Consider the following 12,409-nt stretch of genomic DNA (forward strand, 5'->3'; position numbering starts at 1 on the left):
ACTAAGCACAGTATTTGTACACACTAAACAAACGGGAGAAAAAAATACATATATAAAACACTGTCAACCAGCCAGCTTAGTTCTGATAATTATAGATTAATATACCACATTAAATCATATTTAAGCTATAAAAAATAAACAAATGGCAACTATTACTATTAAATCCACAGAATATGCAAAAATATGTAGTCATTTTGACTTTCTTTAGTCAAAGGAACTGATGGAAGACTTTCCTTTATTGGTTCAAGTTCTTAAAAATAAAGTTTTTTGCCAACTAATTAAATAGTAAACAGCTGATAGAGATATAAATAGATCAGTAACAGCTGAACTCTAACACATACAGGTGTTAAAAATAGAATGTCATTGCCCCATTACACGTGAATATTACCATAAATAACCACAACCTGTGCACAGAAGGAAAGGAGCTAAACCTTTGTCTTACAGCGCAAACTAAAAACATTTTACAAAAAATGTAAAACACATACACAATATGGATCAGGGAATTCCTTAATCAATGTTAAATCAAAATGAAATTATGATTCTCAGGTAAATGTAAATACACTTAGAAAATATTACATAGATTAGCAATCTACATACAGTTCAACTAACATTGTGAGCCAACTTATGAATAAATTAAGCCACAAGATATTTATCAGATGCCATAATTCCATTTCTAAACAAGAGCCCTACCATACTCCTGGTCCTCAGTGACAGGGCTGGAAGCAGAGTCAAATCACAGAACAACACAAATATAAGGTTGTAACTCACTCAGTGCAAAACTCAAATTGCCATTTGGACACCCTTTAAACTACCGGAGAGGAGAGAGAGATCTCCCCATTTACACCCTCATAAACTATTTGAATTTTCTGTTTAAAGGGGGAGTGGGTGCCCAGATGGCTCAGTCACTTGAGCGTCTGACTCTTGATCTCAGGGTCATGGGACTGAGCCCCACATCTGGCTCTGCACTCAGTTGGGAGTCTGCCTGGGATTCTCTCTCTCCCTCTCCTTCTGTCCCTCTCCCTGCACCCCCCCCCCCCGCCTCACGTTTTCTCTCTCAAATAAATAAAAATCTCTTTAAAAAATAAAGAGAGAGAGAAAGAGATATATGGGAAGGGGTAAATAAGCACGTAACTCCAAAATTCTCAAAAGACCTAAAAGTTCAGGAAGATGGCCAATTAACAGAGTGGTCAATATCAGTTTGGCAAAAATTAAAACTAGTGTTATACTTGGCTCTGGCAAGAATGTGAAGAAACAGCAGTCTCACATACTGGGCATGAGAATATAAACTGCTATGTTTTTGGGAAATAATTCAGCAATACCTGTGAAGATATTTAATGCTTATACTCTTTAATTCCACATCCAGAAATCTAACCTATAGAAACACTGAAATATTCACACACACATATACAATGGCAAATGCATAAGCAATGGCAAAATCACTAGGCAAGGTTAACAGAAGTTAAAAACTAGAAACAGCTAACGCCTAACCAAACTACATTATGCTGATCTGATGAAATATCAGACATCACAATCACAATACCAAAATCATCAAAAAATGAAGTAGAGTTATTGGTACTAAAATTAAAATATATCATGATATACAGTGATCCCTTTTTTAAAAAAATGATATATATTTTAACAAAAAGAATGATATATACTATACAGATTCTAATGGTAATACACCATTATAAAATAAAAATCTGAAAGAATGTATATAAAACGTTCACAGTGCTTATCTCCACAAAAAGAAATCCTAAATAGTTAAACTTTAAAATTAAGAAAGATATAAAATTTTATTAAATAAGCCTAGCAAATTTTCAATTCCACATCATAGTCATTTAGTGGAAGACAGTGAAAGGACGATGAAAAGAAGGAAAAAAAAAACAGGGATACAAACTTAACTACACGAGAGAAAAACATACAAAAACAGAATCTGCTAGAAAGAAAAGAGGTAAACAATCAAGGGAGATGAAAGAGGAAAGAAGTTCAATAAATTCAAAAGGGTTAGTAAACTAGTCATCATCTTGCACAAGTGAAGAACAGACTTCAGAGGTAAAATCACTGACTTTTGAACTATACTTAAAAGTTTTTGCAGCTCACTTCCTTTTGTTCTTTCTTATTACAGGATTCAATTCTGAATGGAATAGCTTCAGCAACCCATCAGAATTCTTTACTGGGGGAATTCAAACTAAGAGACTTGGTAAAACTATGGTCTTCGGGATTCTTGCCCTTAAAATAAGTGTTGTAAAACTGAAAAAGCATAACATTAACCTTTTACACAACACAGCACTTACAGGAAATGCAATTTGTACATCACAAGATTTCCTGACAGATCGGGTGTACAATATGAAAGAAAGGAGTCAAGAGCAATACCAAAGTTTTTATCCCAAGCAACTTAGAAGGATGCAGTTGCTTCTATGTGAGCTGGAAGGGCTGACGGTGAGGGGTTTTGCTTTTTGTTTCTTGTTTTTGTTTTTTTATTGAGGTTGAAGGAAGGGATAGAACTCTGGCTCTGGACATATTAAATCTGAGGTATCGGCTGGACATCAGGTGGAAATGTCAAAAAAACAGTTGGACATGAGCTTAGAGCTTGGGGAAGAAGTCTGAGCTTGAGATAAAAATTTTATTATCATCAGCAAATACAAAGAATTTAAAGTCAAGAGACAGGATGAAATCACCAAGACAGCAAGAAGACAGACAAGAAGGCCAAGGACAGAGCTTTGGAGCAGTCCAAAATTTACAGTCAGAGAGAAAAAGACCAAGCAAAGGAAATGTAAAAGTTGGCCAGTGAAATATGAGAAGAATCAAGGGAAAGTGGTGTGTCCCCAAAGCTATGGGAATGATGTTTTCCAAGAACGTGGGAGAAATCAACTACGTCAAATAATGCTGAAAAATCAAGTAAGATAAAAAACCAAAAACTGAATACTGGAAAAGCAACCCGGAAGCCACTGATGACCTTGACAAGAACTATATGGAAGTAGCAGTGAATGAAAGCTTGATCGGAAAGGGGCACCTGGGTGCCTCAGTAGGTTAAGCATCTGACTCTTGACTTCAGCTCAGGTCATGATCTCAGGGTTGTGAGATCGAGCCCCATGTTGGGCTCCATGCTGGGCATGGAGCCTGCTTAAGATAAAAAAAAAAAGGAAAAGAAAGGAAAGGAAAGGAAAGGAAAGGAAAGGAAAGGAAAGGAAAGGAAAGGAAAAGAAAGCCTTATCAGAATGATTCAAGAGAAAATGAATGAGAGGGATGAGAAACCACACAAATAGACAAATCTTTTAAGAAGTTTTGCTCTAGGGGTGCCTGGGTAGCTCAGATGTTAAGCGTCTGCCTTTGTCTCAGGTCATGATCTTCGGGTCCTGGGATGGAGCCCTGTGTCAGACTCCCTCCTCGGTCGAGAGTCTGCTTGTCCCTCTCCCTCTGCCTGTCCCCTCTGTTTGTGCGCTCTCTCTCTCTCAAATGGATAAATAAAATCTTTTTTTTTTTTTTTTTTTTTTTAAAGAGGTTTGCTCTAAAGGGAAGCAAAGAAATGAGCATGCACAGCCAGGAAAACCATGAACAAAAAAGGCAATCTACTGAATGAGACAAAATATTTGCAAATCATTTATCTAATAAGGGGTAAATATCCAAAATATATAAAGAACTCATCCAACACAAGATGAAAGAAAGAAAGAAAGAAAGAAAGAAAGAAAGAAAGAAAGAAAGAATCTGATTAAAAAATGGGCAGAGGATCTCAACAGACATTTTTCCAAAGAAGACATACAGATGTCTAACAGGTACATGAGAAGATGCTCAACATCACTAATCATCAGGGAAATATAAATCAAAACCGCAACGAGGTATCACCTCATACCTGTTGGAATGGCTATTATCAAAAAGTCAAGAAATAAAGTGTTGGTAAGGATGCAGAGAAAACAGATCCCTGTGCACTTTGGTGGGAATGTGAACTGGTGGAACAACTACGGAAAATGGTCTGGAGGTTCCTCAAAAAAACTAAAAAGAGAACTACCGTATGATCCAGGAATTCCACTTCTGGGTATCTGCCTGAGAAAAACGAAAATACTAACTCAAAAAGATATATGTACCCCCATTTTCACTGTAGCGTTATTTATAATAGCCAAGGTATGGAGACAACCTAAGTGTCCACTGATGGATGAATGGATAAAGAAAAAGTGATACACACACACACACACACACACACATATACATATATACACACACCATGGAATATTATTCAGCCGTTAAAAGAACAAAATCTTGTCATTAGTGACAACATAGACTGACCTTGAGGGCATTATGCTAAGTGAAATAAATCAGAGAAAGACAAATACCATATGATTTCACTTACATGTGGGATCTTAAACCAAAAAAAAAAAAAAACAAAAACAAGCTCATAGATAGAACAGACTGGCGGTTGCTAGAGGCAGGGGTTAGGGTCAGGAGAAATGGGTGAAGGGTGTCAAAACATATAAAATTCTGGTTATAAAATAAATATGTCACAGGGATGTAATGTACAGCATAGTGACTATGGTTAATAATACTGTATTGTAGGGTCGCCTGGGTGGCACAGCGGTTAAGCATCTGCCTTCGGCTCAGGGCGTGATCCCGGCGTTCCGGGATCGAGCCCCACATCAGGCTCCTCCGCTATGAGCCTGCTTCTTCCTCTCCCACTCCCCCTGCCTGTGTTCCCTCTCTCGCTGGCTGTCTCTATCTCTGTCGAATGAATAAATAAAATTTTAAAAAATACTACTAATAATAATACTGTATTGCATATGTGAATGTTGCTAAAAGAGTAGCTCTTAAGAGTTCTTTTTTTTTTTTTTAAGATTTTATTTATTCATTCGACAGAGATAGAGACAGCCAGCGAGAGAGGGAACACAGGCAGGGGGAGTGGGAGAGGAAGAAGCAGGCTCATAGCGGAGGAGCCTGATGTGGGGCTCGATCCCGGAACGCCGGGATCACGCCCTGAGCCGAAGGCAGATGCTTAACCGCTGTGCCACCCAGGCACCCCTCTTAAGAGTTCTTATAACAAGAAAAAAATTCTGTAACTTATGATGATGGATGTTATCTGGACTTATTGTGGTGATCACTTCCCAATATATAAAAATACTGACTCATCATGTTGCATACCTGAACCTAATATAATGTTTTATATCAATTATACCTCAATAAAAAATTTTTTATCAAAAAAATGATCAATAGCTAGAAGAGAAAGTGAAGTCAAGATAATTTTTTCTTTAAATAAAAGAAAAATCACAGTTTCCTATACTAACAGGAATGATCCAGTAGAGAGGAAGGACACTTGGAAGGGCTCCCTGAGGATTCAGAAGTGGCTTCCTAAAGAAGCTGTCCATCCTGAGTCATGAAGGTGGACTAAGAGTGAGTCAAGAGAGTAGAGAAGGGATTGAAACACAGTGAGCAAAAAGAGGTAAGAAACAACATGGGGTGGGGGTGGGGGAGACTGAGGAGGGGACCTGGCATGTGAAGTACAGGACTGAGGCTGGAGAGGTAAGCAGTCACCAAGCTTTTTAAGACATATATAGCAGAACAACCTTTATTGTATGATGACAGAGGACTTGCCACTATAGGATTTAGTAAGGAAAGTACTGAGATCAAAATGACATTGCACATGGGGAGGGGATAGTTTGAGGGGTACTAGAGTGAAGGCAGGGAACCCAGTTATGAGGCTACTAAAATAAAGAAATAACAAGGTTCTTAACTACAGTAGCGTCAGTAGTAAAAGGGGTTTAGTGATAGATCCTATTGGTTCAGTGTTGAAGGTAGCAGTTTCTAGCGTGGGTTACTAGGCAGATGATAATGCCATTATCTGTATTTGGAAATATTTGGGGGGGGAGAGTGAATGATTCATTTCAGTTTGGGGTCTACTGCTTTTGGAGTCTTTATAGGACATCCAAGTGAGTCAATGTAAGCAGGCAGAAGATAGAAAACTCGGACCTTCAGGCTCAAGATATCTGAAAGGCATCAGCATTTGAGTGGTTATTAAAATTATTATGATGTATGAGATGATCCAAAAGTAACAATTACAGGGAAAACAATGACTGAACTTTAAGGCACACAAGCATTTAAGGAGAAATTAGTGAAGAAAATGCTTGAAGGGATATCAGATAGGACAGTCAGAAAGGTATAAGAAAAATCAGGGAAAGAAACCTCCAAGACGCCAGGGAAATAGACCTCTCCCAGTGTAACAAGAAATGCTGTAAGTGACCTAAATAAGCTGGCAGAAATCAGAGATCAAGAAGTCGAATCACATAACAGTCTGAACTTTTCAATTCTGTTGCATTAATTTTTCAAAAATTAATAGAACCTACAGGGCCTTCTCTTCCTGAGATCCTTAAGTAGTCAAGTCAATTTGAGTGGAAACGCCTGAAGAGACTAAGCACAGCTACACCACTACCTACAGGAAGAGACTATTTCCAGTTGTAGTAGAAGTGTATTTGTGGTTGTTCTATATACAGAAAATTGGTAATATATTTCTTAATAAACCAAAATCACTGTCAAGCATAATAAAATGATTAAGAATTTTTTGCTTTTTATCATTCCTAATTTCTTGATTGTTACACATTACCTATGACTTCACATAAGCTCAACTAACAATATAAAAATCTTACAGCCTTATATAACAAGGAAAAGTATTTATAAACATAGATGATGTAGAAACCTATGATGTTAGAAATTAGGGAAAAATATTATCAATGCAATAAAAACCTACCAGAAATGTAAAGAGTTTTTGATGTTGGAAGAAAAAAAGATAACTTGAAAGACGCACGGGGAAAATAAATAGAGCAAGGATCAATTTCCATTTCTTGATTTTATCACTTTTAGGCAGACAATTTGTCAAACTAAAAAATCACTGATTGTTGGATAACTGTACTGTAGTGTACTAACTTCGAGTGACACAAGTGTTTGGTCCCACCTAAACAGAAGAACACCACAAGGAACTTTAAAAAAAAAAAATCAACGGGAAGCATATTTTCATATGAGCGCCTAAAGCAAAATCAGTAAAATGCAGCAAGAACTGACGGATTTACTCCAAAGGGAAAGTTTATAGCATTTTCTCTTAGAGTGGGGTGGGGAACTCCCAAGGTGTGAGTCATTGGATTAAAGTCATTGGATTAAAGAACACTGGATTTAGCCAAAGCTATAAAAGCAGGATTCAGACTACAACAGAGCAAACATGCGCTCTTCTGGGCCAGAAAGAAAAAAAGCTATGTTGGGTTAGTGCTTCCAGAGTTGGAATGAGTCACAGACACAGTGGAGAGGAAAGCACAACCAGACTCAACTTCAGCACATGGGGAAAATCTGCAGCTGTTTTCTTATCTTTTGATTTATTCCCTTCCTTAGTAATTTACTATTAAAAACTTTCAATTACATTCAAGGAAGCTAAAATGAAAGTTGCCTCAGAATCTTACTATTCCAAAGATCTGAACAGGCTGGTCATGTTGCTTTGCACACGAACTAGGTCAATGTAGGAAGCAACATCACTACCATAACCTTTCTACTACTAACAATTTTGCTAACTTAATATAACCTATTTGTAAAATATTTATTTCTGTGATCACTAGCAAGAATGAATGTTTCTTTGCTACGTATATTTATCTCGAATGAACAGGCTGCTTTTTCGTTGGCCTGTTGATCTACAATAGTCTTGATGGCCTTCTTTTATGTTAAAAAGGGCATTTTAGGGGCACCTGGGTGGCTCAGTCATTAAGCGTCTGCCTTCGGCTCAGGGCGTGATCCCAGAGTCCTGGGATCAAGCCCCGCATCAGGCTCCTCCGCTGGGAGTCTGCTTCTTCCTCTCCCACTCCCCCTGCTTGTGTTCCCTCTCTGGCTGGCTGTCTCTCTGTTAAATAAATAAATAAATAAATAAATAAATAAATAAATAAATAAATAAATAAATTAAATAAATAATCTTTTAAAAAAGGGGCATTTTATGTGTTCCATATTTTCATTTTTCTCTCATAATGAATGCAAATGATGTCCCATTTCCATTTTTCTCATTTTTCATGGAACCAAAGTTCTCAATGTTTATTTAGATGCCCACTGATTTTATTTGCCTTCACTTGGCTTTAGGCTCTGGTAGCTGCTTATCTACCAAAAAATCCAGAAGTGGTTTCCATTATTACACAGTCATTAAAAGGTGGATTGTTGCTGTAGATATGTCTTAATTCTTCTAAAATTGGTTCATAATCAACTGCTGCAAACTGGACTGTGTTTTTAATTTCTTTACCCACCTCAACATCAGTTTCCTTTAATTCTTCAACACTGACAGTACTGCTGTCTACTATTCTATCTTTGAGAAGCATAATGAGGTCACTCTTCTTGAATTTCTTCTTGTGTATGATAACTGACTCCAGGATCACTCATACAGTGTCCTTGATATTGGTGAGTCTACAGCTCCATCAGCATGGGCCCCTTTACAGATCTATAATAGGCAGCTGCAATCTTTGTTGCTTCCTGGACACATAGAACATACATTCCATCTGCTCTTAGCCCAGGAATAAAATTGTCTCTCTTGTAGTAATCAGTGCTAGCTGCTGCTCTCTCACCAGATGCTCCCATTCCATAGCAGCTATTCTTACAGATGAAAATAAATGGTGATTTCCATAAAACTGCCATATTGTAATTTTCAAATACAAAGTCAAGCAGAACTCCTCTTTTCCATTGTATTTATAGGCCAGACCAATACCAGCACCCAGGGGGACCAGATCTCTGACCATGCCATTGCCCCAGTAGCAGTTCTTGGTGTACATGTGCATTGATCCATCCTTTTCTTTAGTACAAGCTTCTCTTTGTCTTGTAAACTCTACAGATTTCTGGGACAGGAAGTCCACAAGTAAAGGTAAAGCAGTGAGCCCAGTAAGGCTGAGATGAGACGGTCCATGATATTTATCCAATCTCAAGTTTTAAATATTTATTTATTTATTTGTTTTATCTGAGAGAGAGAGAACGCGAGTGCGTGAGCACACAAGCAGGGAAAGGGGCAAACGGAGAGGGAGAGAGAGACTCTCAAGCACACTCCACACTGAGTGTGGAGCCCGACTCGGGGCTCAATCCCACAATTGTGAGATTATGACCTGAGCCAAAACAAAGAGTCAGACGTTTAACTGAACTGAGCCACCCAGGTGCCCCAACAATCCACCTTTTAAAGTTTATGGTGCAAGGGGCGTCTGGGTGGCTTAGTCTGCCTTTGGCTCAGGTCATGATCCCAGGGTTCTGGGATTGAGTACCACATCGGGCTCCCTGCTCAGCAGGGAGCCTGCCTATCTCTCTCCATCTGCTTCTCCCCCCACTCATACTCGCTTGCTCTCTCTCAAATAAAAATCTTTTAAAAAAATAAATATGGAGGGAGAAATATAAACACTATGTAATTAACATGAACCAAGTAGCAGAAGTTACAAAAGTATACACTTGGGGAATTTGGAGGCATTGAGTTAAATCTCAGGGAAGACAGAGTAAGACACTTGACATGTAGGGTGGTAACTCTCTCATATCTCACAAAGAACTCATCCTAAAATAAAATCAATCCCTAAGGCGAAAAGAACTCTCCCCTCTTCCTTCAGTGAGTCACAAAGCTGTCTCGAGCTGATTGTCTATCAAAATACAGCACTTTTCTCCTGCTATGGGAATTAGCTAGGTATGTTTTATAAACAAAAGTCATTATAATTAGAGGAAAATATCCTCTAATATCTGTTTTAAGTAACAAACTGCATCCCTTAACTGTGGAAGTCAAATTCTTGCCTTTTGCTTCCTGGCAATGTTACTCAACTAATTTGTTCTCTAACACAGAATTAATAATGACCTTTGTAGTGGGCTGCCTACTACAGCTACAACCGTGCAGAGAAGGGGAGAGCTTCTAAAGATGTAAGAATAAATGTATTAAAATATAACTCATTCTTATCCCCAGTATGAAAAAAATGTAATCATCTTCATTATCACTGCCATTATAAACTGAGGTACCATACAGTGACTTGCTCACAGACAAAAATTTCCAAAAATTTTGCTCACAGAGTTCCAAAATGCATTTCCTGTTCATTCGAGATAAATATACGTAGCAAAGAAACATTCATTCTTGCTAGTGATCACAGAAATAAATATTTTACAAATAGGTTATATTAAGTTAGCAAAATTGATAGTGGTAGAGTCACTATTCAACTGAAGACTTAATTAAGTATCTCATATAGTCAGTGAAAGAAAATGATATAATATTATGAAAGTCATCTATTCCTGTAGTGTGTATTCAGAGTTCCAAAATGCATTAACATGGTTGCTGACTCTGAAAGTGATTTTCACATACTCAGATTTATCTCTTAAAGCATTTGGATACATTCTTTTTCTGGGATTAAGTTAAGTAACATCTATGCATCAATCCAGTCACACTGTACGTCATGCTCTAACAACTTCTAGCTGACTTTATAAATTAGCTTTTCCTAGAATGGACTAGTCGATTGGATTATAACATTTCCTTGGGCTTTATGCCATTTCCTAAATTTAAAATTAAGACAATAGTTGAAGAAACATAGGTACAACCTAACAGACTATACAATTTAATTACAAATATATTAAGCTACATACATTAGCTTCAGAACAAAAAGAGTTAGAAAAAAATCTCTATAAAATCAAATGAGATTTTTTACTGCTGAAAAGGTCTATAAAGTACTCTCAACAATGAGATAACTTAGGGCCCCAAAGAAGCTGCCTGTAATAAGACAAAAGACATTAAATAAAGGTGGAGGAGGGGAAGAGGGACCTCAAAATATTCAATTTCACAAATCAATAGTCTCCATCATCTCAAAAATATCTAAATAAAAAATTAGCTAAATTTCCAAATGATAGACAAATTTGAGAATCACTCACTTGACTAATAATATTATTGGAAATAAATGACTGCACTAGAAAGAATCTTACCTATCAGTAAAAACAGTTAACATTTATTGAGTCCTTACTGTGTCAGACTCTGTCTGTATTATTAAGTCCTTCACATGTATTATTAACTCATTTAATTCTCACAATCCCCCATGAGGTATTATTATTATCCCCACTTTATAAACAAGAAACCTGAGGCACAGAGAGGTTAAATTACTTGCCAGAAGTCACCAAGTGAACAGGAAGAAGCAGGACATGAACCCACACAGTGATCTCTTCAACAGTAGTCCCTAACTCTCCTCTCTCACCTCCCAGCTCTTAACCACTCTGCACACTGCCTTTTTAATTTTAACCCAACTCCTCATTTTGCAGATGAGGAAACTGTGTCCCCCAAGGAAGAAAGAAAATTCATTCAAGGTTCAAAACTTTTTTTTTTTTTTAAGTAATCTGCCAACCCAAAATGTGGCTCGAACTCACAACCCCAAGATCAAGAGTCATATGCTCTACCAACTGAGCCAGCCAGGCGCCCCAAGGCTTGAAACTATTTAACAGCAATACGAGTACAAGGACTCAGGTTTCCTACTGACATTATGCTTTCCTATTTCACACTGGGCTTTTCCTATTTTTCTGTCATTCTTCCCATTTTAAAGTGGGCTTTCCCCCATGTTTGGTCTTTTTAAAAAATCATTTGTTTTTCTGAATATAAAGCACTTATTGTTGAAGGCAGGAGAATTCAATAAAGCACAGAAGAAAATTAAATTCACTCCTTCTAGCTTCCAAGAATAACCACTATCAACAGTTTCACATAATTCTCTATATGCATTGTAAGACTAACACTCTGCTTCCCTGCCCCATATTTTCAAAGAAATTTAGAGACATACTTTATATACAGTTGTATATGTATTTACCTTTTTCACTTACATCATTATTTTTCACGGCATTAAATATTTTTTGAAAATAGACTAAATAGCAAATGATATTTCATAAATTTCATTAATTTAGACTATATATGGTAAATTATTGCAATTAATTTCTGTGATGAAACTGTTATATCTACATCTTTATGCAACATCTCTGATAATGTTCTTAGATTAAGTCCTTAGAAATGACATTACTAAAGTTAAAGGGTATGACAATATCTAACATGTATGTGGTTAACACTACTGCCAAATTGACTAAGCCCTCTGCAGATATTTGCTTGTTTAATGCTTGCAACAGAGAGAACAAAGGACCCAATAAGAGAGGGAATGAATGCCCAGAGAGAACAAGTGACTTGACCAAGATCATATAGCTAGAAACTGACAGCCAGGATTCACGCCCAGGTAGTTAGGTTCCAGGATCCATGCTCTTAATCACTATGATGGCCTATTTTACTTCTACACTTTTTCAACATAATGAAGTCTCCTAGAAGTTTACTACAAATGTACAAAAATCCTCTGAGGAACCTGCAGCTTTAGTAAGTATCCCAGTAGATGCTAAAGTCTGAAACCCACTATCCTTATCTAGATATTCTATTCTATGCTATCCT

At 37.2% G+C, this 12,409-nt stretch overlaps 1 protein-coding gene and 1 pseudogene across 22 annotated transcripts in view; both read right to left on the minus strand.

The window, feature by feature from the left end:
• Positions 1 to 12,409, minus strand: part of LOC103674198 (sarcolemma associated protein) — a 142,249-nt gene that overhangs the window by 97,323 nt on the left and 32,517 nt on the right. The window lies entirely within an intron of this gene.
• Positions 8,052 to 12,409, minus strand: part of LOC103674271 — a 36,602-nt pseudogene continuing 32,244 nt past the window's right edge.

The sequence above is a fragment of the Ursus maritimus genome, unplaced genomic scaffold (genome assembly GCF_017311325.1).
Source record: "Ursus maritimus isolate PB19 unplaced genomic scaffold, ASM1731132v1 scaffold_14, whole genome shotgun sequence".
Taxonomy (NCBI): Eukaryota; Metazoa; Chordata; class Mammalia; order Carnivora; family Ursidae; genus Ursus; species Ursus maritimus.